At 45.6% G+C, this 26,815-nt stretch overlaps 2 long non-coding RNA genes across 6 annotated transcripts; both read left to right on the top strand.

The window, feature by feature from the left end:
- Positions 1-4,328: 4,328 nt before the first annotated feature.
- Positions 4,329-6,117, top strand: LOC112899075. The gene is made up of 2 exons (XR_003229982.1): positions 4,329-4,465; positions 5,742-6,117. It is a non-coding gene; the product is annotated as an uncharacterized LOC112899075 (long non-coding RNA).
- Positions 6,118-7,619: 1,502 nt separating this feature from the next.
- Positions 7,620-11,177, top strand: LOC112899074. 5 transcript variants are annotated; one of them, XR_003229981.1, is made up of 7 exons: positions 7,620-7,695; positions 7,927-8,056; positions 8,162-8,555; positions 8,670-9,263; positions 9,461-9,496; positions 9,880-9,938; positions 10,556-11,177. It is a non-coding gene; the product is annotated as an uncharacterized LOC112899074 (long non-coding RNA). The 5 variants fall into 5 exon arrangements; XR_003229980.1 differs by having other exon boundaries at positions 8,430-9,066; positions 9,193-9,263; XR_003229979.1 differs by having other exon boundaries at positions 8,430-8,555.
- Positions 11,178-26,815: the final 15,638 nt, after the last annotated feature.

Raw genomic sequence — 26,815 nt, forward strand, 5'->3', positions numbered from 1 at the left:
CTCAGCAGGATGCCACACTAGGACACGAGGCTGATAAGAAGAGAAAGGCACCTACTGGATCCTCTAGAAATGCAGCCCAGAGGTACAGGCTTGTGCAGACAAGGGCTCAGCAAGCTCCGAACCGTCCTCCACAGCAGGGTCGTTGGGTTGCTAGGCCGCCACAGCAGCAGCAGTGGGCACCACGTCCTCTAGCACAGCAGCAGGGACAGAGGCCTCCAGTTCAGCTAGCTGCACGCCCCAACAACTACCCCTGCTACAACTGTGGTACTCCTAGGCACTTTGCACGTGATTGCCATATGCCACTTAGGTAGGGCAACTACAAGACCCCCACACAGGGTCAAGGTTTTAGCTAGCAGAATCAGAAGAAGAAGGTTGTACCTTCCAAGACTGGTTGGGTGAACTACACCACCCTAGAGGATGTTCCAGAGGGCATTCAAGTGATGGTGGGTATGTTCTCCGTTAACCACCGCCATGCAATTGTGTTATTTGATTCCGGAGCATCCCATACATTCATCAGTCAAGCATGTGTAGCACGAGTCAACTTGCAAGTAACTCATATGAAAAGACCCTATATTATCTGTGCACCAAGCGTGCAGTTAAACACCAACCAATTAATTCCGAGTGCACCCCATGACTTGAGTGGGAAAATTTTTCAGACCAAACTCATTGTCCATCCAAGCAAAGGGATATATGTCATACTTGGAATGAATTGGATGAAAGAGAATTGTGCTATCATCAATACCTCTTCTCATGTCATTCAACTTAAATCTCCAGCATATGGTCCTATGGATATCCATCTTTCCCAGCACGAAATTCCAACCAATCCAGTATACCAGCAATTCATGTGGTTTGTGAATACCCCGATGTGCTTCCGGAGGAGTTACCCGGCATGCCTCCAGATCAGGATATTGAATTCATCATTGAGCTACAACCCGGCACAACATCCATATCTAGAAGCCATATAGAATAACTCCAAGTGAGTTAGCTGAATTAAAAATCCAGTTGCAAGATTTGCAAGATAAGGGATTCATTCGACCGAGCGCCTCACCTTGGGGCTGCCCGGCTCTGTTTGTAAAGAAGAAAAATCAAGGGTTGAGGTTATGTGTGGACTATCGACCCCTGAATGCGGCCACCATCAAAAATAAATACTCACTTCCTCGTATTGATCTTCTCTTTGATCAGTTAGCTGGAGCTAAGGTGTTCTCAAAAATAGACCTTCGATCAAGCTATCATCAAATCAAAATCAGACCAGCAGATATACCAAAAACAGCCTTCTCCACTCGTTATGGTCTTTATGAGCATTTGGTTATATCCTTTGGATTAACTAATGCTCCAGCTTACTTCATATACCTTATGAATTCGATATTCATGCCGGAGTTAGACAAGTTCGTCATGGTATTCAATGATGATATCTTATTCTACTCCAAGAATGAGGAAGAATATGCTCAGCACCTTCATATAGTTCTTCAGCGTCTTAGAGAACATCAGCTTTATGCCAAATTCAGCAAGTCTGAGTTCTAGCTAAAAAAAGTTCCATTTCTAGGGCATGTCATATCTGCTGAGGGTATTTCTGTAGATCCCAGCAAAGTACAAGATGTATTGGATTGGAAAGCTCCAACGTCAATTTCTGAGATTCACGGTTTTCTTGGTTTAGCTAGTTATTATCGTCGGTTTATTCTAGAATTCTCCAAAATTGCTAAACCAATGTCCGAGCTTCTTAAGAAAGGTGTCAAGTTCTATTGGAGTGACCAATGTGAGGAAGCCTTCTAGAAATTGAAGACACTCCTTACTTTGGCACCGATCTTAGCCTAGCTAGAAACTACTAAACCATTCGATGCCTATTGTGAAACCTCAGGCACAAGACTCGATTGTGTTCTGATGCAGGAAAATCGAGTGATTGCTTATGCTTCTTGATCACTCAAGCATCATGGAGAGAATGATCCTATCCATGATCTTGAATTAGCAGGTGTGGTCCATCCTGGGTACTCTATGTAACATCTACACAGATCTCAAGAGTCTCAAATATCTTTTCACTCAAGCTGATTTGAACAAGCGTCAAAGACGGTGGCTAGAGTTGATTAAAGATTATGAGCTCAAAGTGCACTTTCATCCTAGCAAGGCAAATGTAGTTGCATATGTGCTAAGTCGCAAAGCTCACTGTCATTGCATATCGACTATACCATTAAGCGAGTCTCTTTGCTTTGAAATGGAAAAGCTGAATCTGAGCATTGTACCACATGGCACATTGGCCCATCTAGAACTCACTCCTACTCTTCGTGATCTAATCATCTTAGTACAAAAGAAAGATAAATGGATGAATGGAATTCAGAGGAGAATATCATAAAAGGACACAAAAGTAAAATGATTCCACCAAGATAGTGAGAGTGTGCTATGGTTTAAGGACCGACTACTAGTACCTAAGGATTTCGAGCTTAGAAAGTAAATTCTTGATGAAGCCCATATTTCAAGACTATCAATCCATCCTGGTAGCAACAAAATGTACCAAGATCTAAAACAATGATTTTGGTGGACCAGGATGAAAAGAGAAATTGCTAAATATGTGTCCGAGTGTGATACCTCTTAGAGGGTCAAGACTAGTCATTTAAGGCCAGCTGGAACTCTCCAACCTTTGAATATTTCTGAGTGGAAGTGGGAGGATATCAGTATGGATTGCATTGTTGGACTCCCAAAAACACTTCAGAATTATGACTCCATCTGAGTTGTGGAGGATAGGATGACTAAGTCAGCGCATTTCATTCTAGTTAAGACTCTCTATCCAGCAAAAAAGTATGCCGAGCTGTATATTAGCCGTATCTTGTGTCTGCACGTTGTACCTAAGACCATCATTTCAGATAGAGGGACTCAATTCATTGCTCGCTTTTGGGAACAGTTACATGCTTCCTTAGGCACAAAGCTTATCCATAGCTCAGCTTATCATCCACAAAACGATGATCAAACTGAAAGAATAAATCAAGTTTTGGAGGATATGCTTAGAGCATGTGTCACCCACAAGCAAAATTGGGATGCATGCTTGCCGTTAGCTGAGTTCTCCTATAACGACAGCTATCAAAAATGCATAAAGATGGCACCATTTGAAGCACCATATGGTCGCCGATATTGTACTCATCTAAACTGGTCCGAACCTGGGGAAAGGATTATTTTTGGACCTGATATGATTCAGAAGGCCGAAGAACAAGTCCATCTTATTCAAGAGAACTTGAAGATCGCACAGTCTCGTCAAAAGAGCTATGCGTAGGGCACTCGTCTTTGAAGTAGGTAACCAAGTCTACTTAAGAGTATCACCTAGGAAAGGCATTCAAAGATTTAGACTAAAAGGGAAGTGGCTTCCCGCTATATTGCCCCGTATCAAATTGTGGAGAGATGTGGTCCCATAGCTTATCTATTGGACCTTCCAGTGGATCTTTCTGCAATTCATAACATCTTCCACGTATCGCAACTGAAGAAGCGTCTTAGAGTTTGGACTAAAGCTGTTGAAAGTGACTCAATTCAGTTAGAGTCTGATCTCACTTATCCTGAATATCCCATCAAGATCATTGACCGCAAGGATCGAGTTACTTGCAACGGTACCGCAAAGTTCTACAAAGTTCAATGGAGTAACCACTCCGATGCTGAAGCTACTTAGGAATAAGAGGAATTTCTTAAATCCAAGTATCCTGATTTTTTAAGCACTCAACAAGGTACCTTCACACATAAACCTTCCCACCTTAATTCCATGGTACGTGAATCTCAGAATGAGATTCTTTTAAGAGGGAGCGTTGTAACACCTATGGTGTTAACTCTTTGTATTAGGCACTAATCGGGGTCATAAACATTGTCATTAGCATTAATCGTGCATGCATAATTATATTTTAAATTTCATGTCATGAGATGCATTCAAAATTAATTATGTGTGTGCAATTCTTGCTAATTACATGTTTAACCAATGTTTACAAGTGTTTAGGCTGAAATTTGATCTATCTTTGAGCCATGTTAATAATTTATTTTGCCTAAATACATAACTTTTGGCCAATGTAAAACTTGTAGTACAATGGTTTTACTTCAATGTGGTGTGGTTTTCTTTTACTGAAAACTTTGAAAACTTTGTTTAGTGGTTCAAAACTGCAGTCAAAATCTGGTGAAACCCTTATTCTGCTGAAGAATTTTGAACCTTGGCTAAGCTTTAACACCCCCTCCCCCCCCCCCCTCCTAAATCTAGAGCTCAAATCAGTTTTCGTCCAACACCAATACTGTAGATCTTTTCTTGCTCTACAACTTTTTTTGGCCATTTTTCAAGTTTTAACATAAAATTTGGAGTTTTGGGAGTCCAGCATCGTTTGACCCCGGCGCTCTCTCTCTCTTCTGCCCTGGGCAGGCTTCGGCTACCACACGACTGCTGTCGGCCAGCCATGGCCGCGCCTGGCCTCCACGCACCGAGTCGGCCTCACCTCGCCCCGGCCTCAACCCGGTTTGTCCCGTCTATTCCCCTCCCCAGCGCCTCTCCCTTCCTTTCGCAACGAAGGCTTCTTCCTCCTCGGGCCGAGCCGAGCAGGACCTCCGTTGCTGGCCGAATCCGCCGACCGCACCCCACCGCACCTTGATTCCTCGCGTCTCAAGCCTCCTCACCACCCCATGCACCTTCGCCGCCGCACACACGACCGATTCCGGCCGTTTCCCGTCAAGAATCGACCCCTCCGCCGCCGGCCGCCATCGGTGCCCGCCCGGACCTCGGCCCCCACCATCGACGTCCTTCTTTCGGCCGCCCTCCGCCCGAACCAACCGCAAAAATCGAACCAGGATGGGCCCCTCATTCCGTCCGGCCCTTTTCCCCCCTCCGTTCTGCGCGTCGCCGGCGCCGGAACGCGGCCGCGCCGCCGAGCTTGCCGGCCCCTCCCGATGTCGTTGGGCGCGGGCCCGACCTGCCCCGCCGCCGGCCAGCCTCACGGCCTGGGTGGCCTGGGTGGCCGAAACCTCCCCCCCCCTCCCCCCCCGACCGGTGGGACCTAGCATCAGGGTCTGTTTAGGGTTTAGGGTTTTTCTGAAATTGGTTTATTTCGGCTGAAACTTGTAAAATGTCTAGTAAATCAAGAAAAAATGGTAAAAATGCCAAACCAGTTTTGTTAGCTCTATTATACCTTATTATTTTGGGTACAAATGCATGTGCTTGTGAAATTACTTGTTTACCCCTGCTAGAAATTATTTTGTATTTAAGCTTGTTTATTTAGTTTCTGCAGTTCTGTTACTCCAAAAATGATGAAATTTATGCAGTAGCTTACTTCTTGCATGTGTAGTGCACTGTAAAAATTTCAGGTCCAGAAGCTTTGTCTAGGCTTGTAAATCGTTTATTGTTCAGTTTGTCTTTCTAAGGCTAAAATAAATAGCCGCTGTTGTCAATAATTGTTAGTAAATTTTTGTTGCATGCTTTATCAGCAAGCTTTAACTTGGTTCTATTTGCTTGTAGTTAAATAGATTCTCTAGTTTACTCCTTGTTGCTTTATGTATATGCTTAGCCTTTCTAAATAAGTTTAGTGAGGTTTAATTAAAGGTTTTGCTTCAGTCTAAAGTAAGTTTGAAAACTGAACTCATACATCAGCACCCAACCATTTCTTTTTGAGCTTGTTTGCTTTGTTTGCTCGGTAAATGATTGCCCAATTATGTCTTCTCATCACGAGCACTCATGAATCATATCATTGCACTGTTGTTCTAACTCTTGCATTGCATCATTTTCATTCATGTGGACACAGCAAACGATGTAGTCTACGAGTTGGTTGCCGAGCCGGTCCAGGAGCAGCAAGCAGGAGAGCAGCAAGAAGAACCAGTTGAGCAAGCTCTAGAAGAAGTTGCTAACCCGCTGACCTGCAAGGCAAGCCCCGGAGCATAACCCCTAACTTAGAAAACCATGCAATGTCTGTTATTATGTATTGTGCATTTACGTTTTTAGAAGTTGTATGGAACCTTAGTGTGCATGATTCTCCCTAGGTACCTATGAGTCCTTACTAGTATACATAGGTCGTTACAAATGCTTTGCTAATTAGGAACTCGGTAGAAGTTGAGTGATTTCATGTCACTCGCGAATATAAGATCTTGTTATCAATGGAAAAAGTACTTGGTAATGTTCAATTGATGATAATTGGAGGCCGGATGGGGATTATATTGTTGGTCATGTTATTGTTTCTGAAATGGCCCTGTCCGTGCCGATTGAGGACCATACCATTATTGGCATTGTTGGTCAAGTTTGAACAGTACTAGTCACATGCTGGGAGAATGGGAACCAGTAAACTGATGTACCTGATTTGCAATGACTTTTTGAACTATGACTTGCTACTCCGGGAGTGGAATGATGGCAGGGGTTGTATTCACCCTCGGGTTCACTAGGTTCGCATGGGTTCACCGTGTGGGTCTCCTCACCAGGGTTTTGGCAGGCATGGTTCAATGGTCGGTGTGTTGACGGGAAAGGTTGTCGCATGTGGCGTGCACGTGTCGTGTGATCAGGTTTCCCTTGCAAGGATGTAAATCATGTCGATTCACCATACCTTTCGGATAAGAGAACCTTGGTCACCGTGTCACATCATAGAAGTAATAATGAGAATAAAGGATGAATTGTGCTTATATTTGATAATTGTTGCTTAATCAATTGTTTTTCCACATTGTATGTTTATTTATGTTGCAAATCTAGAGAACAATGGTTGTAACTCTAATCATGGCTAAAATATTGAAAGTAATGATCTATTTTGGTTGCTTTTAGGCAAAACAAACCCAACAGCAAAAAACTTTGCATGATTAGGAGTCGGCTAAGTATAGTTCATATTCGGGTAAGCCTTGCGAGTATTAGTATACTCTGGGTTGTTTTGTGACCCAAAACTTCAGGTTGTGTTCCTACTGACTTTGAGGAGATCTGTGCATCTTGGACTGGTCATTCTCTTCCTCCTGGTTGGACCGTTGAGTGGGTCCCACCTTCTCCTTGAAGGTTGGGCAAGTTGGCAACGCATCGGTGGGCAACATGCGAAGCTCGCCTTGTATCATCGCTTAGTTATGGTTGTTTTAATTTGAACTCCTATTTTAATTTCCGCTGCATGTTGAACTCTGTTAATTTGTGTTTCAAACCTAATTGTAAGACTCTTGTTGTAATTTTAATGGGAAAATTCCCTGGAAGGCCCTGAAGCAAATGACGCTTCCTTCTATGGCCCTGGAAAACCGAGACGTCCTTCTGTGGCCTCCTTTTTATTTTTGTTCCCTTCCACGGCCCTCCCGTTACATCTGCAGTTAAGTCCCAGTTAAGTGACTGTGAAAAGACCGTAGTACCCCCAGGCGAAATCCCCTGCAAGGCCCTCAAACAAATCACGCTTCCTTCTATGGCCCTGCAAAAACAACAACTTCCTTATTTGACCCTGATGAGCTCACCAACAAGTCAGTGTATCACCAACAAGTCAGTGTATTTGACCCTAATGACATGGTAGATCTGTCATTATCAGAACAAGATGAATTGATGGACATGCTTTGGAATATCTCCAGATTAAAGCACCTCAATATCTGTGCGCTTGTGGGATATTGTGTGGAGTTTGGACATTGTGCACTTCTATTTGAGTATACAGAAAATGGCTCTCTTGATGATATTTTGTTTTCAGCCGCCACAAGATCCAGGGCTTTATCATGGAAAGCTCGGATGAAGATTGCCCTTGGAGCTGCCTATGCTCTGGAGTAAGATTTACACTCTCACCCAAATTCCATTTACATTCTTTTTGTGTACAGTATGGTTACTAGTTACGCCTATCTTAACTTTAATAGCTCATTTTGGCTTTTTAGTGCAAGCACTGATAAGATTTGATATAACATGTTCAAAAATTAGGTGGAACTGATGATGCCCCCTCTTTAAATTTGAGATAAACTGGCATTATTTCTCACTTTTTATATGTATCTTTGTCTGTGCAGATACATGCACTTGACGTGTTCCCCTCCAGTTGCTCATGGAAATAATATTTTGCTTGATGCTCAGCTCATGCCCTACCTCTGTGACAGCGGATTAACCAAGTTAAGGCATTTTGTCAGCACCATGGGAACGGTTAGTGTCCTCAAATTTCCCAGCTACCAATGATAGTATTACTAATTCGTATGGAATCTTTATTCTTTAGCATGGTGATACATCTATCCATTCGATTGATTCTAGGATCAAGTTGCACCTTGGATGCCATTTGGCCATTCCTCATGCAGTTTTCTCCTCATGCATAAGTGATCATGGCCTCAACTGATCGAAATTTCCATTTTAAGATTTATCACTGGATTAACACAACTTATGAAATGCTGGCGTGATATTATTTAGTATATGTATTCAAAATGTTGCTTACTGTAATGCTTAAAATTGAGTTTCTTTAACTCGATCCATTGGCCATCGATGGTTCATTTGATTATTTTTGAACAATTCATCACCGGAACAGAAGGATTCAGAAGCTATCACCAGTGCTAAAGGCTATGCTGCCCCTGAGCTTGCTGATGCCAGTTGGTGCATCAGTGCGTGATGCCCAAAGCTGCTGTGTTGCAACCTGATTACCGGAGGACTTAGGGTAGATTCCACTATTGTCTACATAAAAAGGAGTGATCAACAAACTGCAGTCTCTTACTCATGCAGAAATTGGTGAGCTCATCAGGGTCAAATAAGGAAGTTGTTGTTTTTGCAGGGCCATAGAAGGAAGCGTGATTTGTTCGAGGGCCTTGCAGGGGATTTCGCCCGAGGGTACTACGGTCTTTTCACAGTCACTTAACTGGAACTTAACTGCAGATGTAACGGGAGGGCCGTGGAAGGGAACGAAAATAAAAAGGAGGCCACAGAAGGACGTCTCGGTTTTCCAGGGCCATAGAAGGAAGCGTCATTTGCTTCAGGGCCTTCCAGGGAATTTTCCCAATTTTAATTGGAGAACCTCTGTATGCTTGTATCATCTGTGCTCGTCTTCGTGCGAAACTTTCAGTGTATGTTTTGATCCATGATTACAGTGGTTGAATCAGGATTTACCCAACAGACTGTCAAGATTATACTGTTCTAAGTGCATATGAACTGGATTAATTCTAAAGATGATGGTCAGTGCACTTAAGCCGGTTTAATTTTGGCTTCAGACTTTAAACCCGATGGATTGTAACAACTATTATTCTGTCAGCACTTTCTTAATGAAAAACTGAAAATCATACATTTTCTTTCTTAAGCAGTTTGTGGCAACTACAGGCACAAATATGCCGAAGAATGACATGAGAAATGCTATGGGCATCACAAAGATGAAGTATGCACCTGTCTTACAATCATTCAACAATTTGTTTTATGAAGTTGTCATTTTCCCCTTCCGTGTTTTCTTTTCTTCCTACTTTGTTTGTGCTATGAAATCATTAGTGAACTGTTGTTAGAATATGATCTATTTCAGTTGGATTTATGCTCACTCTTCCAATCTTAGATTGTGAAACATCATCTTCTCTATTACAGGAAGGATGGTTGAGGCTCTGTCAGCATGCTTTGCAGGTGAGTTGTATCCTCTTTTCATATTACCTGTTTTCCTTCATTGATTTACTTCTCCTTGATTTTTGGCCCATTGTTCAAGTAAATTCATCTGAAATTTTGTCAACGATGCTGGCCCTGAATAATTTGACAACTTGATGTTTGTATTGTTCTCATGTTGAGTGAAATGTAAGAGCCGAAATTGATGCTCTTGTGTTTAGATAGCCTAACCAATCGAACCAAATTTCTCTGTCCTGATAAAATTATTAAGGTTATTTGGCAAGAGTTGGACAATTTTGTGTTTGCCCCTTTAAATAATAGTTTAAATTGTGTTGGTTCTTTCTCCTTTGTTGCAACAAATACATTTTCTATCATACCAACTTCATTTGCATCTATCCTCTTTTCAGGTGAGCCCTGACTTTGGATGAAGAAGTGCACTAGGATTGAAAGCTCTACATAATTCTAGGTGAGCTTAGCATATGTTCTTATCTCAGATTTTAAATCATTAATTTCTCAGTTCACACTGCAATTGTAGAATTTTGTATTGCGCCAATCTAAATTTGAGTGTTCTCATATTTTAAATCAGTCTCACTAGGCAGTATAAATTAGTTGAGCCTTCTTTGATTGCTGGATTAGGATTGTGATGGCACCTGTCTTATTTATATTTTGTAGCACATGCCTTTGCTCTGTAGAATTAAGTGAGTTCTCCATCTGCTCTTAATTTTGAAGAAGTTAACCATTAAATAAATCTCGAATTAGTTAGCGTTGAATTCGCTAAACCATTTGCCTCTTCTGAAACAAATTTCTTATTCATTTCTTATTCTGATAGTTATTACTTCTTTTGAGGGACTGATAATTATCACTTGCATGTGTTAATGGTTATGTTGCACCATTTGAAATGTGGGAGCTCCTAAGGTCTGAATTATTACTTGTCTGTGTCAATGGTTATGTCGAATCATTTGAAATGCTGGAGCTCCTAAGGTTACTACTATCTCTACTACATGAAAAAGAACATAAAGGAGGACGAAATCCAGACTCGAATTAGGACTCTTCTCTAATTATGTGTTTTTAACTCCTCAACAGGACCTAGGGATCAGATGCTCTGCAGTTCTATGCGCACCGCCCAAGCCAAGATGCATCTCATTCTCACCAGCACGCGCAAGCGCAAGTGCAGGCGCCCTCGCAGGCGCAAGTCAGGTGCCAACGCACCGTCGCGCATCACCATCACGTTGCTCACTGAGATCCTCCTTCGCCTTCGAACCTTGCCTCACTCTCCCGTGCCGCCCTCATCACCTGCCCGTTGTGGCACCGCCTGGCCACCTCACGTGACTTTCTTGCCAATTTCGTGCCTGCCACGGCTCGCCACTGCTGCTCGGTTGCTTCTCCCACGACTTCGACTTCAACAAGCGGTTGCCCTTCTTCCGCCGTGCAAGGAGCCTCACTGACGGTGACCTAGCCACCATTGTCTGCGGCAAGGACTTCTTTCTGACCAGCATCTTGCATTGGAAGATGCCCCATGGATGTTTAAGGACTACTGTCGTGTGCCGATGAGCTCGCCGTGTTCGATCTTGTCCGGCGGCAACCAGTGTTTTTAAAATAGTGGGCTAACGCATTTAGTGGTTGGTGTTTGTCGAGGCTAAGAAAGGCTATAGCGGGCTATAGCCTAACTAAACCATTTAGCGGTTCTGTAAATACCATACATAAATCTATGAGTAATTTTGCATATAAATATGAAATCAAGAAAATTTCATGCACTTACGTGCGCTTAGAGCTTCATTCCCTTGTTACATCATTGACGCCTAGAGCTTCATTCCCTTGTGTTGTCAGTCAAAAACTACCGGCGAGCAGCGACAGGCAACATGAGGAGCCGGGAGGCTTCCGGGACTGCTGGTGGGCCCCAATCCCTCGGTCAACGGCCCAGAAGTCCGGCACACACCCTGGCTTGATGAAGTGCTAGGCGTGCCACCTGACCTATACCGATCAGGAAGGTGTAGGAACCGTTCATCAGCTATTTTCCTGCGTACATAGCCAAATTAAACATTAATCCGAGCCGTGATCGGCTCTGACAACGACTCTTAGATCAGCCAAAGAAGCCGATAGAATCATTGTGTTAGATCAGTCCTTCGGGTACCTTCCAGAATCGGCTGAAAGAAGCCGATTGCTACATTTAATAAGTCGGATCTACTAAACATACGAACACTTTATATGAATTCGATAGGAGAATAAAAACATGTTCTATCATTGCCAAGCCGATCCGATCTGCGACGGTAAGAGCTTTCACCGTATGACCGGAACATTCTACACGTGGTTAAGCCTAACATACATGAAAGATAACAACATGCTAACCCTAAAAGAGGCCTAAAAACCAACTTAACAAGTCGATTCCCGGAACAATCCCTCGTCAGGTTACCATAAGGCACCAAATATGCAGCTGGAACATTCAACCCGTTTAAAGGGCCTAATCATACAGATATTAAACCAATTCCTTGTAACACAAAGAACCACCATAACAGATTAGATCTACTAAGCGACGACAGAACAAGGCGCTGCCCTTGCACGCGAGATCGCGTACGAGAGCAGCTAAACGGTTACGAGCAGCAAGCAAAACATGGATCTACTATTCAAAACCAATGCAGCATCATAATCGTTTGAGATAACTAGTGTTGCTCGCCATAAAAAATGCTTCAGTACGAGAAACACAAAGATAAACAGATAAAAAGTAACGCTGCTCCGACCATGCGAAACATGATCGGAGCAGCATGACGATTACTTGGAAAAGGCCCTTGGGAAGGGTGGCGATGCGCCGAGACTTTGTTGTGAATGATTGATTATTTTGATTGAATCTCACGATACATATTTATAGTCTGGAGACTTAATCTTTTCTAACTAATCCTAGCTGATTACGGTACAACCTCTAACTTACTATATTTAAACTATCCTTAGATACACGGCCATCCTGGCCCTTGACACGTTCGCTCAGAGGCCGATTTGTAGACTGTGACGACGACTTCCTTCAACCCATGTTGCTCTCGGCCCATCCTTTGGCCCAGTCAAATTATGGCGATAACACATGCCCCCCCTGGTTTTGGCAATGATAATTCCGAAACCATTGCCTCCTCGACTTCTTGGACTTATGCACGCTCATACCGCTTCCATGCCATTAGATGCGGCCCTTCGACTTCCAAGGCCTGTACGCGCGCGCTGCCTCCCAATGCCGTCAGATGCGACCTTTCGGCTTCCTCCTCGAGAATCGCGATAACGCCTCTTCGCCTTCCATCTCTGCCTTCATAAACTGTTATCAGCAGATCTGTTTCTATCCATCTTCTCCCCCCGTGCATTAGTCGCATCAACACACTCTGCATCCCTTGACAATGGCTTCTCTTTCCTCTGTTTCCTCCAATTCGCCTTCGTCTTCTTCCATGATCTTCGTCACTTCCCCTGACTCCAACACCTCTAGAGAGGCGACGCCGGAGTTCGATCTAATAGCTTCATACGAAGCTCGCGCTCCTCTGCATTGGGACGCAGAGGAGTGGGACTACAACACTTGGTCAGAGGACGATGAGCCCCTGACCGACGATGAAGACCCCCAGATTCTCCTTCATGGGGACCTGGATGAAGACGACGATGAAGATTCCTGGGATGATGACTTCCTCTCTTTCTCAGAAGAAAATGCTAAGGAGACTTCCACCGATGATGACTCAATAGCAGGAGGATTCTTGCGTGGCGGATCGTCGACTTCGGGAGGCGACGGGGACACCAACGACGACACCAGCGATGATGGCCGCGACAACAGCAGCACCGGCGGCGGTGATGGCAGCAGCGACGACGACACCAGCACGCCCCCTCCGTACAAGCGCCGCAAGACCTTAGGAACTTACTGGTGGTAGTTCATAGGATCCTCCGCCATTGATCGCAGAGCCGGTAGATCGGCTTCTTTTGTAGTTACTTTTTGTAAATAAATCCTTTTATTTCAACAAGTCAATCTCTGACATTTAATCTTAAAGTTCGATGGCATCGCATCGGCCCTTTCTCTCGAATTATCTGATCCAATCTCACGCTTTTCTTTTATCCCGCGTCGAAAAATCCCAAGAACTCGAGTACCTTTCAATCCTAAGAATTCGAGTACCTTTCAAATGATCTTGCCGATAACAAAAGTACTTTGCAGTCGACTTCTTTGCTCGTTGTTGGATCCCATTCCTCAATCGGGTCAAACAATATGAGTACCAGGAACACCCCGCGAAGAAGTCGAACCTATTCTTTTAAGATCAAGGGACTCCTGCAACCATCCTCTCTGCTTTTATCAGGACCCAGAATTGGCGAGGCCCAATTACTGCTTCTAAAGTTGATGGTTTGACATCGGCTGTTCAACCTTCAATTCGGTGTATGGACCGGCGCTGCTTTTTCTCTACATATCAGGCTTGCTCATCTCATTCCACCTTGCAGCCTGATGCATTGCACTGGCTTCCAAAGTACCCGATAGATGCTGTCCTACAGCCTACGAGGTACCCGATTAGATCAACTCGACGTACTGCAAAGTACTCGATTACATCCTTGCAAATACTTCGACTATACTAGTCCATAGCCTGATGCGTTACACCGGCTTCATCACTCATCTTCCCACATGCTTGGGAAATATTTTTTGAGATGTTGACCATTGACAGCCACCGGAAATTTAACACCATCTAATTCTTCAAGCATGTATGCATTCCCTGGCAAAACTTGATCAACTCTATAAGGCCGTGCCAATTTGGAGACCATTTACCATACGCTGCATCCTTAGTCCCCAATGGTAACACCGCTTCCCATACTAAATTCCCAACTTGGAATTCCTTCAGTTTAACCTTCTTGTTGTACGCACGGGCTACCTTGGCCTTATTTTCCTTGATCTTTTCCAGCGACCAAAGCCTGAGTTCTGTAATATCTTCCACATTGTCGCTCATTAGTGCTGCATATTCTTCAGCAGTTAATTCATTCTGAAACTCTATCCGTCTTGAACCGGCCGTAATTCCCCATGGCAATACGGCCTCCTGCCCATATACTAAATGATATGGTGAAGTTTTTGTTGCACTATGGCATGAAACGCGATAAGCCCATAACGCCTCCGACAATACTTCATGCCAACGCCGTGGATATTCATCAATCTTCCTTTTGATCAGCTTGATCAAGCTCTGATTGGACGCTTCGGCTTGTCCATTTGCTTGGGCATAGTATGGAGACGAGCTGATCAATTTAATCCCCATGTCGGTAGTGAACTTTTTGAATTCATCAGATATAGACACCGACCCTTCATCTGTTGTAATGGTCTGAGGAATCCCAAACCTATGAATAACGTGTTCTTTGACGAAATTGATGACGTCCCTTGACGTCACTGACTTCATAGGAATAACCTCTTACCGATCATGTCCATGCCCCAGCCCCTGAATAATCTGTGATGGCCAAAATAAATTGATGGCCCTTACTCGATGGAGGATTGATCTTACCGATCATGTCCATGCCCCAGCCCCTGAATGGCCAAGGTTTGATGATAGGGTTCATCACTGATGCTGGTACTATCTGTATTTTTCCAAACCTCTGACAGGCCTGGCATCCTTTGTAGTACTTGAAACAATCTTCCAGCATATCAGGCCAATAATATCCTGAGCGCCTGATCAGCCACTTCATCTTGTGGGCTGATTGATGAGTACCACACGTTCCTTCATGGACTTCATGTAGAAGCCGATTGGACTCAATCGGCCCTAAACACTTAAGTAGTAGTCCTTCCAGAGTTCTGTAGAACAAGTCGTCCCCTATCAGGACGTACTTCACGGCTCTGTAGCGTATCTTCTTAGGTGCCCCCCGAGCCGGATCCTTCAAGTAATTGAAGATATCGGCTCTCCAATCCCCCTGATCCAGCAGGTTTATTGGAAAATCAGCTCCATCCGTCGTGGCCTTGTAACCGGAAGCTATCTGGGCAAGATCATTGGCCTCAGAATTTTGCACCCTTGGTATCCAGTAGAAGTTTATATATCTGAATTGGGCCATTAGCTCCTGGTAGTGTCTCCACAAGGGAAACAACGACTCGCTCTCACATCGGTATGTCTCCGTGAGCTGAGAGATGACCAGCTTTGAATCCCCAAAAACTTCTACTGCTTCTGCTCTAGCTTCGAGAAGTAACTCCATACCTTTGTGCACTGCTTCATACTCGGCTAGATTATTGGTACAAGGTGTTGGCAATCTGATTGAAAAGGAATATGTTGCCCCCCGAGGCGAGACGAGCAAGATATCTATGCCAGAACCATCTCCACAGACTGACCCATCAAAAAACATTGCTCATGCGCAAATGGAAAGCGCCGCTATGTCTGAGCTAGTCCTTTCCGCAACGAGGTCAGCCAGCGCTTGCCCTTTGACTGCTTTCGCAGGCTGGTACCGGATATCAAACTCTGACAAAGCAAACATCCACTTACCGAGTCGGCCTTTTAACACCGGGGCTGACAACATATGCTTGATAACATCTGATTTGCAGATGACAATCGTCTCGGTGGAAAGCAGGATGTGGCGGAGTTTCGTACAGGTAAAGAATAGACAAAGGCATAGTTTCTCAATTTCAGGGTACCTTGTCTCTGCATCTAGCATCCTCCTGCTGAGATAAAAAACAACTCTCTCGTTGCCCTCCTGCACTTGTACGATGACCGAAGCAATGGAAGTATCACCCACTGACAAATAAACATAAAATGGCTTACCCTGCTGGGGTGGGACTAACACAGGCGGCTTGGATAAATATTCTTTAATTTCTTCGAACGCCTGTTGTTGCTCTGCCCCCCAGCGGAACTCGTCATTAGCTTTAATTTTCACCAACTCCATGAATGGCTCAATTCTTCCCGACAGATTGGAGATGAATCTTCTAACAAAATTGATCTTGCCAATGAGTTGTTGGAGCTCCTTCTTTGTAGTAGGTGGCACCATTGTTCCTACAGCTTCTGACTTTTTAGACCGATCTCAATTCCCCGTTCATGAACCAAGAAACCCTGGAACTGACCGGCCGATACACCAAAGGCACACTTCTTAGGATTCATTCTAAGCCCGAACTTCCTAGTTCGTTCCAGAACTCGCCGTAGATCTCCTAAATGTCCTTCAGCTGATGCAGATTTCACCACCACGTCATCAATATAGATTTCCACCAGCTTGCCGATTAAATCATGAAACATGTAGTTCATGGCCCGTTGATATGTAGCACCGGCATTTTTTAGCCCAAAGGTCATGACCACGTACTCGAATAACCCCACTGCCCCTGGTACTCTGAACGCAGTCTTATGAATATCTTCTGGAGCCATGAAAATCTGGTTATAACCAGCGTTGCCATCCATAAAACTCAACATCTTATGACCAGCAGCTGCATTGATCAACGTTTCTGCAACTGGCATCGGATACTCATCTTTTGGTGTAGCTCTGTTAAGATCTCTGAAGTCTACACAGACTCTCCATCGGCCGTCCTTCTTTTGTACAGGCACAATACTAGAAATCCATTCGGCATACCTGCATGGCCTGATAAAGCCTGCTGTTATCATCTTCTCGACTTCTTTCTTGACTTCTTCTAGGACTTCGGCCTTCATTTGTCGTACTCGTTGTTGGAACGGCCGAAATCCTGGCTTAAGTGGGAGTCGATGTTCAACAATACTTCTATCTAACCCAAGCATCTCTGTGTAATTCCAGGCAAAACAATCCGTATATTCTCTTAATAATATTATCATCACCTCCCGCAACTCCGGATTTAACTTCTTGCTGATAAATGTTGGCCGTGGCTTATCCCCAGGACCAATATCGACTTCTTCCAACTCGTCAGCAGATGTAAACCCGTATCTTAGCTTCCCTTCGTCCATCAAATCGATACTGCAAATAAACAAAGAATATGAAGTAGAAGGATTTGGCCGATCGCAGGGATCGGCCGACTTGCTTTTTGCATTAACTTGTGCTTCTTTACAATCAACATATGGCCGGTTACTTGAACGGGTCTCTTTATAAACTATATAATGTAACATAAATGATAAAAACAACTCGAGTTCTATTTTTTGGGGCCGATCGCGGGGATCGGCCTCTCCTGCTCCTCTGAGGCAAACTGACTTCGGCACCCCATCTAATCTGTAAGGCCAGTGGATAAGACCAGCCTCACCCTATTTTTTGTAGCCTCTACACAGTCGTAGCCCTCCAAGCTGATCCCTGAGATTGGTTCCTGGTCTTCTCCGTCCCAAACACTCATGGCTGCATGTGAAACTTCGGCAGAATCGTCCGCATGGACTACTTCTACTTCATCTCCATCTCATTGAATTAGACATTGGTGCATTGTAGATGGGATACAGCAATTGGCATGAATCCAATCTCTCCCAAGCAAAACGGTGTACGAGCCCTTGCTGTTGACCACAAAAAACGATGTAGGGACAGTTTTACCTCCCACCGTTAGATCCACGCTGAGGACTCCTTGCGCTTCTGATGTTTGTCCGTTGAAATCACTTAGCGTGATGTTGGTTTTGATTAAGTGCCCAACAGAATGCCCCAACTTGCGCAGCACTGAATATGGCATTATATTGACCGCTGCTCCAGTATCGACTAGCATCCGGCTGACAGGTTGGCCGTTGATGTACCCTTTTAGATATAAAGTTTTCAGGTGCTTGTAATTCTTTTCTCGGGGCTTCTCGAATATAACTGGTCGTGGCCCCAAGTCAAGCTGAGCCACTGGTACTTCTTCACGGCCTGGTGCATGAAACTCTGCAGGGAGAACAAACACCATGTTTGCATATCAGCCGATGTCTTCACATCGGCCTTCGACTTCTTGGGCCGCCATACCTTCTTGGAAGAACTCTCTATTTTTCGTGGATTGTGAACCTTTTCCGCCAGATCTGTGGCAGTACCAACTCGAATTACACCGGTTCAAGTACACGGGTCCACTTTTGCGGGCTCCAACGTGCTTCAAACGGTATAATCCCTTGGCCTGTCGGGTAATGTCCCGATAAACCACCGAATGCAGGATCAAACAAGGTACCCCGCACGAAGGCGAGTCCAGAGATACAAATGCCATCATATTTTACATCACAGGCAGATATATTACATGAGTGTTTAAAAGTGACATAACTTTCCCAACCGGGGAAATTATTATAAAACAAAATTAAGTTTCAGGTCATGCAGCGGAGTTTAAAGTACGGCATTGTACACGTCGTCAGTGCAGATGTCATGCTTGCCCTTGCATGACATCACTCGGAGGGGTCTGTGTTGGCCGGGGACGGGTCCCACTCCACGGACCAACCATCAGGCAGAGGATAGGGCCACGGTACAGGCAGAGCTGAGTCGTCAGGAGGATTACCTGAACAAAAGTCACAAGGCAAGGCTGAGTATTCTAATACTCAGCAAGGTTTACCCGTTCATGGTATACATAGCCATATAGCTAGACTTATGAAGACTTGTAATGGATCTGGGTTTAGTTTTCAGCTGAAAAGCGACAATGAGTAGATCCTTATTTTCAACTTTTAGCTTTCAGGTTCTAGTTGATTATCCATTCTAGGTGAGCACCTATATCTACACAAGCATGGTATAATCTTTGGTCAAACATCATTTTTGATAATCATATGATTGCTCTTGTTACTCTATGTGGTAAAGGGATCAAGCAGTCTCAACCTTCGTGAGAAGCGGACGATTCTGAATCGAATTCAACCTTGCAAGGATAAACCTAACTCACATGCTTGGAACACCAAAGAGTCGTTCCGAAGCAACCGTTTGCCTTTCATTCCGACTCGTGGATCAGAGCCACCACAAGTGACTGCAGGACCATACGCACTTCCAAAGTGCAGGACGTACGCCTGTAGCGCGACTACATGTCCTTACTCCTGGTTGCCCTTGCAACACGTATTCCCACACGTCGAACTAAGTAACCAGAAGAAGCAAGACGAGTGGTGGGAGGTATGTCCACTCCTCGGGCCGATTGGTTACTAGGCTTACTGAAGCGTCCCCCCATCAGGGAAGACTTAAAAGTGTTACTTTATCAGTCCCAGGAGGCTGATAACACTTTTATTACATCAGATGGTACATCACCGTACAACTTTTCGCGGTAATGGGCAGTGAAGCGCCACTATCGCGAGGATTACCACTAAAACCCACACTACTACACTAGCTACGAAAAGGGAATCATCAAAGTCTTGCGCCATGCGGAGTTCCAACGGTGACCTCACCCACAGGCAAGACTGGGTGCAGGACGGAACCCTACTCGACGTCTTCGGGGATGTAGTCGAGATCTTCCACTGTAAAAGTAAGAATGGGGTGAGTACGAACGTACTCAGCAAGTCCAATTGCACCCACGGAGGGGGTTATAACAGAATTAAATGCACAGGATAATCCAAGGATAAGGTTATGGTTCATTTGCGGAAAAACTCGATTTTATGCAAAAGTTCGTTTAAAATATTTTCAAAACAAGTTTTCAAGTGCCAAGGAGTACGTGCTGTTGATCCACATAGGATCCAAGTTTTAAACCACTACGGGACTCCCCGTCCGCCGTAGCTCACACGACTCAACCGCCGGGTACTTTCCAAACAACTCACACCAGCCCAACCGTTCCAGAGAGAAACACTAGTTATGTGACCACACCGTAACTTACCCAATACCGTGGGCACGGCTATTTGAATAGATTTTCAACTCTGCAGAGGTGTGCAACTTTACCCACAGGTGGGGTACCACAGCACGAACACCTTAGTGCCGGTGCAGATCCCATCAAAGCCCTTACCCACCTTAGCTAGACCTGGCTAGCCACCACGGGATTTGTCAAGGGGTCATTCGACCTATCACCGAGGTTTAACCGGGGCATAAGTCACACAGAGCTTATCCCGTCTCCTTGATCACCCGTTGCTCCCAGCTCTCCTGATGGCTATCAGACTAACTAGTGGGGTTAGGCTAAGCCATTGCCCATACAACGGTCAAGTGGTTTGCACGACAGGAAGCTAGGTGAGATGACACATCAACTCGGTCCTTAGGGGTGACAAGATGGATATCTCCTTCCCTCGCTCAACCACACAGGTACGAGCACACCAACGGCAAATCACATAGAAATGCCATCCATCCCGTCTGACTCATCTTTCAAAACCATATTTTATCCCTTCCCACACACACTTTCTTTATGAAACCAGGTGGTCAAGGTGGGGATATCACAAACAAGGGTGGCTATCCTACCAGGTTTTCAGTAAGCAAAACCATGCAACTTTATAAAACAGGCCACTGGGTTGTGTTTATAAAAACTAGGACAGCAACATGCATCAAAGGGTGGAGTTGAACTTGCCATCATCAAACCCTTGCGGGAGGTCCTGATCGAAGCACTGTCCCTCGGGTTCGGGGTCGCAGAACTGGTCCTCGTTCACTTGGTCACGGTCGGGACCTTCCTCGTTCACTCCGTGTCCTACGACGCAAACAAACAGGCACACAATCAAGCGAGGGAACCAAAAGCCTTTATCATTAAGCTTGAATTGGAAATAATTTAGTTACGGAGGTAGAGGTAATATTTTTGGGTGGTTTCTTAATGGCATGGTTAAAACTATACTAGAAAGGGCGTGGTAGAGTTTCAGGTCGATCGGAGGTCGTTTGGCGCATAAAATGACGAGGCGAAGGGGTTTCAGGGGCTAAACAGGGGTCCAGGGGCTTATTCGTAACTTATCCGGAAAGGGTAAGGACCTATTTGCGAATTCTATAAATATTCAGGGTACGCTAAAGGGTGTCGAGTGTATTTAGGTTTATGTATTAGGGGGTTCAATTAAATTAATAGAAAGAGCGAGACCTCTTTTGCAAAAAGGAAGTGAATAGAGGGGTGTCCATGGGAAGGGGGGGGGGGTTTCTTGGGTAAAACAGGGAAGGGGAGGGGGCTCTGGGTAAAAAGCCCTTTCTTCCTCCTCTCCCCCACACAGAACAGAGGAGGGAGGCGGAGGCTTCTGCGCCTGTGATATCCAGGTAGTTAGACAACTAGATACTAAGTTTGGGTATATTATATGTAAGCAGGATAGTGTATACAAGTTGTACAAAGCAATAAGGGTATATTTGTAAATTATAAGTTTTATAAATTCTCATGTGCAAGTGTGTGAAAATGTTCTTAAATGTCAAATTTCAGATGGCTATAGCAAAGAAAAGAGCAAAGGTTAAATAAACACGAAGGGAAATAAACTTTATATGAAATTAAGGACCTTTGTGCAATTAATACAAACATATAAGGACTTACATGTGAAATGGTAAAAAGATAAAAGTAAAACTTAGTTTTACCTAAGGACTAAAGTGTAAAAAGAACTAGTAATGATTACTGCAGGAAAACTTGCAAAAAAGACCCTAAGCATTAAAGCATTATGTTGAATTACAAAACAAAGTTTATAATTTGAATGGTGCTCTAAAGTTTAAAATAAAACTATATTCTTTGAGATTTTGAACTTGAACCTTAAAGCAATCTTGTAGGATTTGAAATTCTCTACAACTTTCATGTAGAGCACTTTTCCATTTGACCTTTGTAGCAGTGGGAAAATTTTAGTTTACAGAGGGGTCCCTGAACTCTTTGGAAATTTCGAACAAGTCCTCCTGACATCCCTCTGCTTCTTCCTCCTCTGGCCGCGCCGCTTCCCCCTTCTGCTCTGCCCTGCCACCGCCGCTCACCGCCGGCGCAGACCACCCGAGCGCCACCTCCAGCTGCTACAACCTCCCACGCGTCATCCCCTCCCGGTCTCGACTTCTTTCCTCTCCCCTCCTGGCCTCACGCGCGCGCGCCACGGCAACCCGAGGCTACCGCCGGCCGCCACCTCCTGGTCGCCGTGGACAGGCCACCCCGGTGCCTTAACCCTCTCTCTCTCGCACGCAGTAGCACTACATCCATCCCCACCTGCTGTTCTGTTACTTCCCGCGTCCAAATTCCAGTAACCAAGCTACATTCCGCCGCCGCCGTCCCTTTCCTCTCCGGCCGTGCACAACCCGCCCGTGGGCAGCTCACACCGGACCTCCTCCGCCCCAGCCAACTCTCGCACCAGCTTCCCCGTGACTTGCTCGTGCTCGACGACCCTCTGATCCTCCCCAATTTCCACTGGAGCCCGGTCCTCGACGAGCGCCGCCGCCGTCGCCTTCGGCCTCCACCGTGGGCAGCTCGCTCCAGGTACTTCCACACCACCACGACCTTCTAGCCAGAACCACATCATCACCCTGAAGCTATACGACCCATCCATTGACCCTCTGGTGCACCACAGCGCCTCCCCGACGCTCGCCGGCGTTCTTCCTCGCCGCCGCCGCATCGGTCTCCGGCGATTTCTCTCGATCCAGCATGCTTTCTTTCAATTGATGGCACGGACACGTTCCCCGCGGCTCACTGATTCTCGTGCGCAGGTTGCTGGCCGACGTTCATCGCCGGAGCACCCTCGTCGCCGTCGACCCCTCCGCCGTCACCTCGGGCTCAAGTTGAATCCCACTGTTCCGGCCATCCCCGTCCACGACAAGTAGAGCAACTAGATCACCGTAAGCTTCTGAACCTATCCCTGCACCTGGACCTCGCCGCCGGCGACCACCGTCGCCGGAACACGGCCGCCCCCGCTTGGTTCTATTCGGTTCCCAGCCCAGGGACCTCGGGTGAGAAGATTCAGAAACCCAGGGGGTTTCCTGCAAAGCCATAGACTCAGAGGAATAGTGCCCAGGGACCTCCTTATGTAATTTTTGCTGTCAACTTAGAAATACCATATCTCTTTAAGGAAAAATCGTAAAATGGTAAACTAAATTTTGTTAGAATCTTTAGACAAAGATCTGTAACTTTGCTTTAAGGGTCGACTTCAGTTTTTGAATGATTAATGACTTAATTTAAATATTAAAGTTAATTGCTTGTAGACTTAAGAATTACATAGTAATTCATAGAAAAATGATAAATTAGTAAAACAAGTGTCAATAATTTTCTTTTAACATGTAGAATTGAAGAAAAATAATTAATCTTGTACTATAGTAATATTTTCTTATTGTATAGATTTTGTTAGAAATAATGCGTAGTCTACATAATATAATTAATAAACACACTTTCATATGTTCAAAAATCATGAAAAATATATTAATGTCCTATTTTGTGTTATTGCCATATATTGTTAAATTTTTAACTAAAAATTAGATGTTGATTAAAATAAAGATAATATGTTTGGTTTATAAGGTAATGGTAGCTTAAAAATCAAATAAATTGTGAGGTCAATATATAAAGCTTTTTAATATAAATGTTAATAAGAACCACACCACCTGTTGCCCCATGATACTAATTGAACACTTAACCTAGCTAAATTTGTTGTTTAATGAATCTAAGTAAACTTATTAATACTCAATAAATGACTGCCCAGTACAGGGTAATTAGGAAATGCATCAAAATAAAATGTTATTTATATTGGATTGCAACTTTATCGGGAAGTAAAATAAAAGTAAAGGCATTCCATAACTTGTAATTTGCATCTCATGTAGACTCGACCACTCTCGCTGACGGGGATTATCAACTGATCCCGGAACAAGAAGAAGTTTATTTGGAAGACCCCGGGACTCCTGTTGCGGATTTCTCTGAAGCCCCGAACCAAGGTTCGGAAGAAAATATTTTGACTAACCCCAACCCCACCAGCGAAGGCAAGCCCCGGACATAACCCCTACTTTACTACACTGCAACCTATATTATTTACATATAATTATATACATTAAGTTCTTAGGAGTTGTTTGGAAACTTAGTTGCATAATTCCAGGAACCAATGTACTGAACACTAGACTTGAATCCGACTAGCTGCTCTGCTTATAGGACCGGTAGAAGTCGAGTGATTTCCTGTCACTCGCGCGACTTAGGAATTGTAATGATTTACATTCCTGTTATCACTATAAGGATGCCGGACGGGAGTTTTATAAGGTATCATGGTCAAGATGATACCCCGTCTGTGTTGATGAATTCGATAAGGTCGCAGTGTGTGGTAGCGGTGGTTAAGCGTTTGAAAGTACTAACCACATGCCGTGAAATATGGTAAGCGGTAAGCCTAGTAACCGATCGGCCCGAGGAGTGGACATACCACCCACCACATGTATTTGCTTCTTTTGGTTACTCTGTTCGACGTGTAGGCATATGTGTTGCTGGGCAACCAGGAGTACGGGTTTTGTAGTCGCGCTACAGACGTACGTCCTGCACTTTTGTAGTGCATATGACCTGCAGTCGCTTGTGGTGGCACTGATCCACGAGTCGGAATGAAAGGCAAACGGTTGCTTCGGAACGACCCTGTGGCGTTCCAAGCGTGTGTGTTAGGTTTACCTTGCAAGGGTTGAATCTCGATTCAGAATCGTCCGCCTCTCACGATGTATGAGACTGCTTATCCCCTTTATCACATAGAGTAACAAGAGCAATTATGTGATTATTATAGATGATGTTTGAGTAAAGATTCTACCATGTTTGGATAGCTATAGGTGCTTACCTAGAATGGTTAATCAACTAGAATCTGAAAGCTAAAAATTGAAATTAAGGATCTACTCTTTGTTGCTTTTCAGCTGAAAACCCTTCCCAAAGCTAAAAGCCATCATGAGTCTAGTTATGGGCTAAGGTATACCCATTTCCGGGTAAGTCTTGCTGAGTATTAGTATACTCAGTCTTGCTTTGTTAATTTACTTCAGGTAACCCTTCTGATGAGCCAGCGTTCATTACACCGTGGCCTTACCCTTTGCCTGATGGTTGGTCCGTGGAATGGGATCCGTCCCCGGCCAACACAGACCCCGCCGAGTGATATTATGCCAGGCTAGCATAATATCTGTAATGACGCCATGTATATCGACTCCGCTTTTCAAATTCCGCTGCTTTAACTAGAAACTTGAACTTGTGTTGTAATAAAATCTCCCCAGTGAGGACAAATGTTATTTTATACATTTTTGTAATATAACTGCCTGTGGTGTAAATTATTTTGGCATTATATCTCTGGACTCACCTTCGTGTGAGGTACCTTGTTGGATCCTGAGTTCGGTGGTTTATCGGGACGTTACCCGACAGACCAATAGTATTATACTGTTTGAAGTACGAGTTAGCCCTCCAGGGAGGACTAGCGTACTTGAGCCAGTATAATTCAGGTTGGTTCTGCCACAGCGCCGGCCATCCCCGGTGGCCTGGGGCGCGGCGGTGGCTCGGGATGGGGGAAAAGGAAGAGGGAGGGGAGGGGATTCGATTCCCGGCCTCACCTCGGGCCGGGGCGGCGCGAGGAGGCGTGCCCACGGGAGCAGGGGCGGCGGCGCTGGGCGGCTCGGCAGGGCGGCGCTGGAGCAAGGGAGGCAGGGGTCTGGGCGAGCGGCGGCGGTGGTGGGGTGCCGGGGATGCCCCTCGGCCCTATTTATAGGCGGCCGAGGCGGTGTGGAGGCGGGACCGCGCGGTGGCCGGTCTTCGGCTCGGCGGGCGCCATTGATGGCGTCTTGGCCGCTTGCGGCCGTCGTGACGCGGTGGCGAGGGTAGAGGCGCTGCACGTGGGGGAGCGCTGTGCGGCCACAGTGGCGGGGAAGCGACGGCGCGCGCGGCGGGCGGGACGCGGCAGCGGTGAGCGGCGCGGCACGCGCGGGGACAGAGCGCACGCGTGCTCGCGCGGCGCGGGGCGGCGCGGGTCCGGGGCGAGGGCGCGGGCGACGGGCGGCGCGGCGCGGAGCACGGCCACGCGGGGCACGCGGGGCACGCGGGGGCGAGCGCGTGCGTGCGGCACGGCAGCGCGCGGCCGTGTGGCGTTCGGGAGCAGAGGGAGGAGGGAGGAACAGGGAGAAGAGGAGGAAAGGAAAAGAAGAAGGGGGAAAAGAAGAGAAAAGGGAAGAAAGGAAAAGAGAAGGGGAAATGGAAAGGAAAAGGGGAAAAAGAAATGGGAAAGAAAAAAGGAGGGAAAGAAAAGAAAATGGGGAGAAGCGAAAGAATGACGCGTGCCGGCGGGATTCGCGCGCGCGACGCACGCACGCTGCGCGAGGAGAACAGCGAGGGGGAAGGAAAATGCGTCGGCGCCAATCGCGGCGGCGGCCGCGGCCGGTCGGCCACGCGCGCGCGGCATTCTCGCGCTGTGCGAAGAGGAAAGGATTGCACCGGCGCTGATCGTGGAAAGGCAGCGGTCGAGTCCGGTGTCGGTCAGAAAGGGTTAGGGTTAGGGTTTTGACGACGAATGGCTTTTAAACGAGGCACTCTAGCGCGTGATTTAATTTGGTGAATTTTCAGGGCGTCACACTTACCGCTTACCATATTTCGCGGCATGTGGTTAGTACTTTCAAACGCTTAACCACCGCTACCACACACTGCGACCTTATCAAAATTCAACAACACAGACGCGGTATCATTCCTTTCCAAGATACTGCACATAACCCCGTCTG

This window comes from Panicum hallii, chromosome 7, assembly GCF_002211085.1.
Source record: "Panicum hallii strain FIL2 chromosome 7, PHallii_v3.1, whole genome shotgun sequence".
NCBI lineage: Eukaryota > Viridiplantae > Streptophyta > Magnoliopsida > Poales > Poaceae > Panicum > Panicum hallii.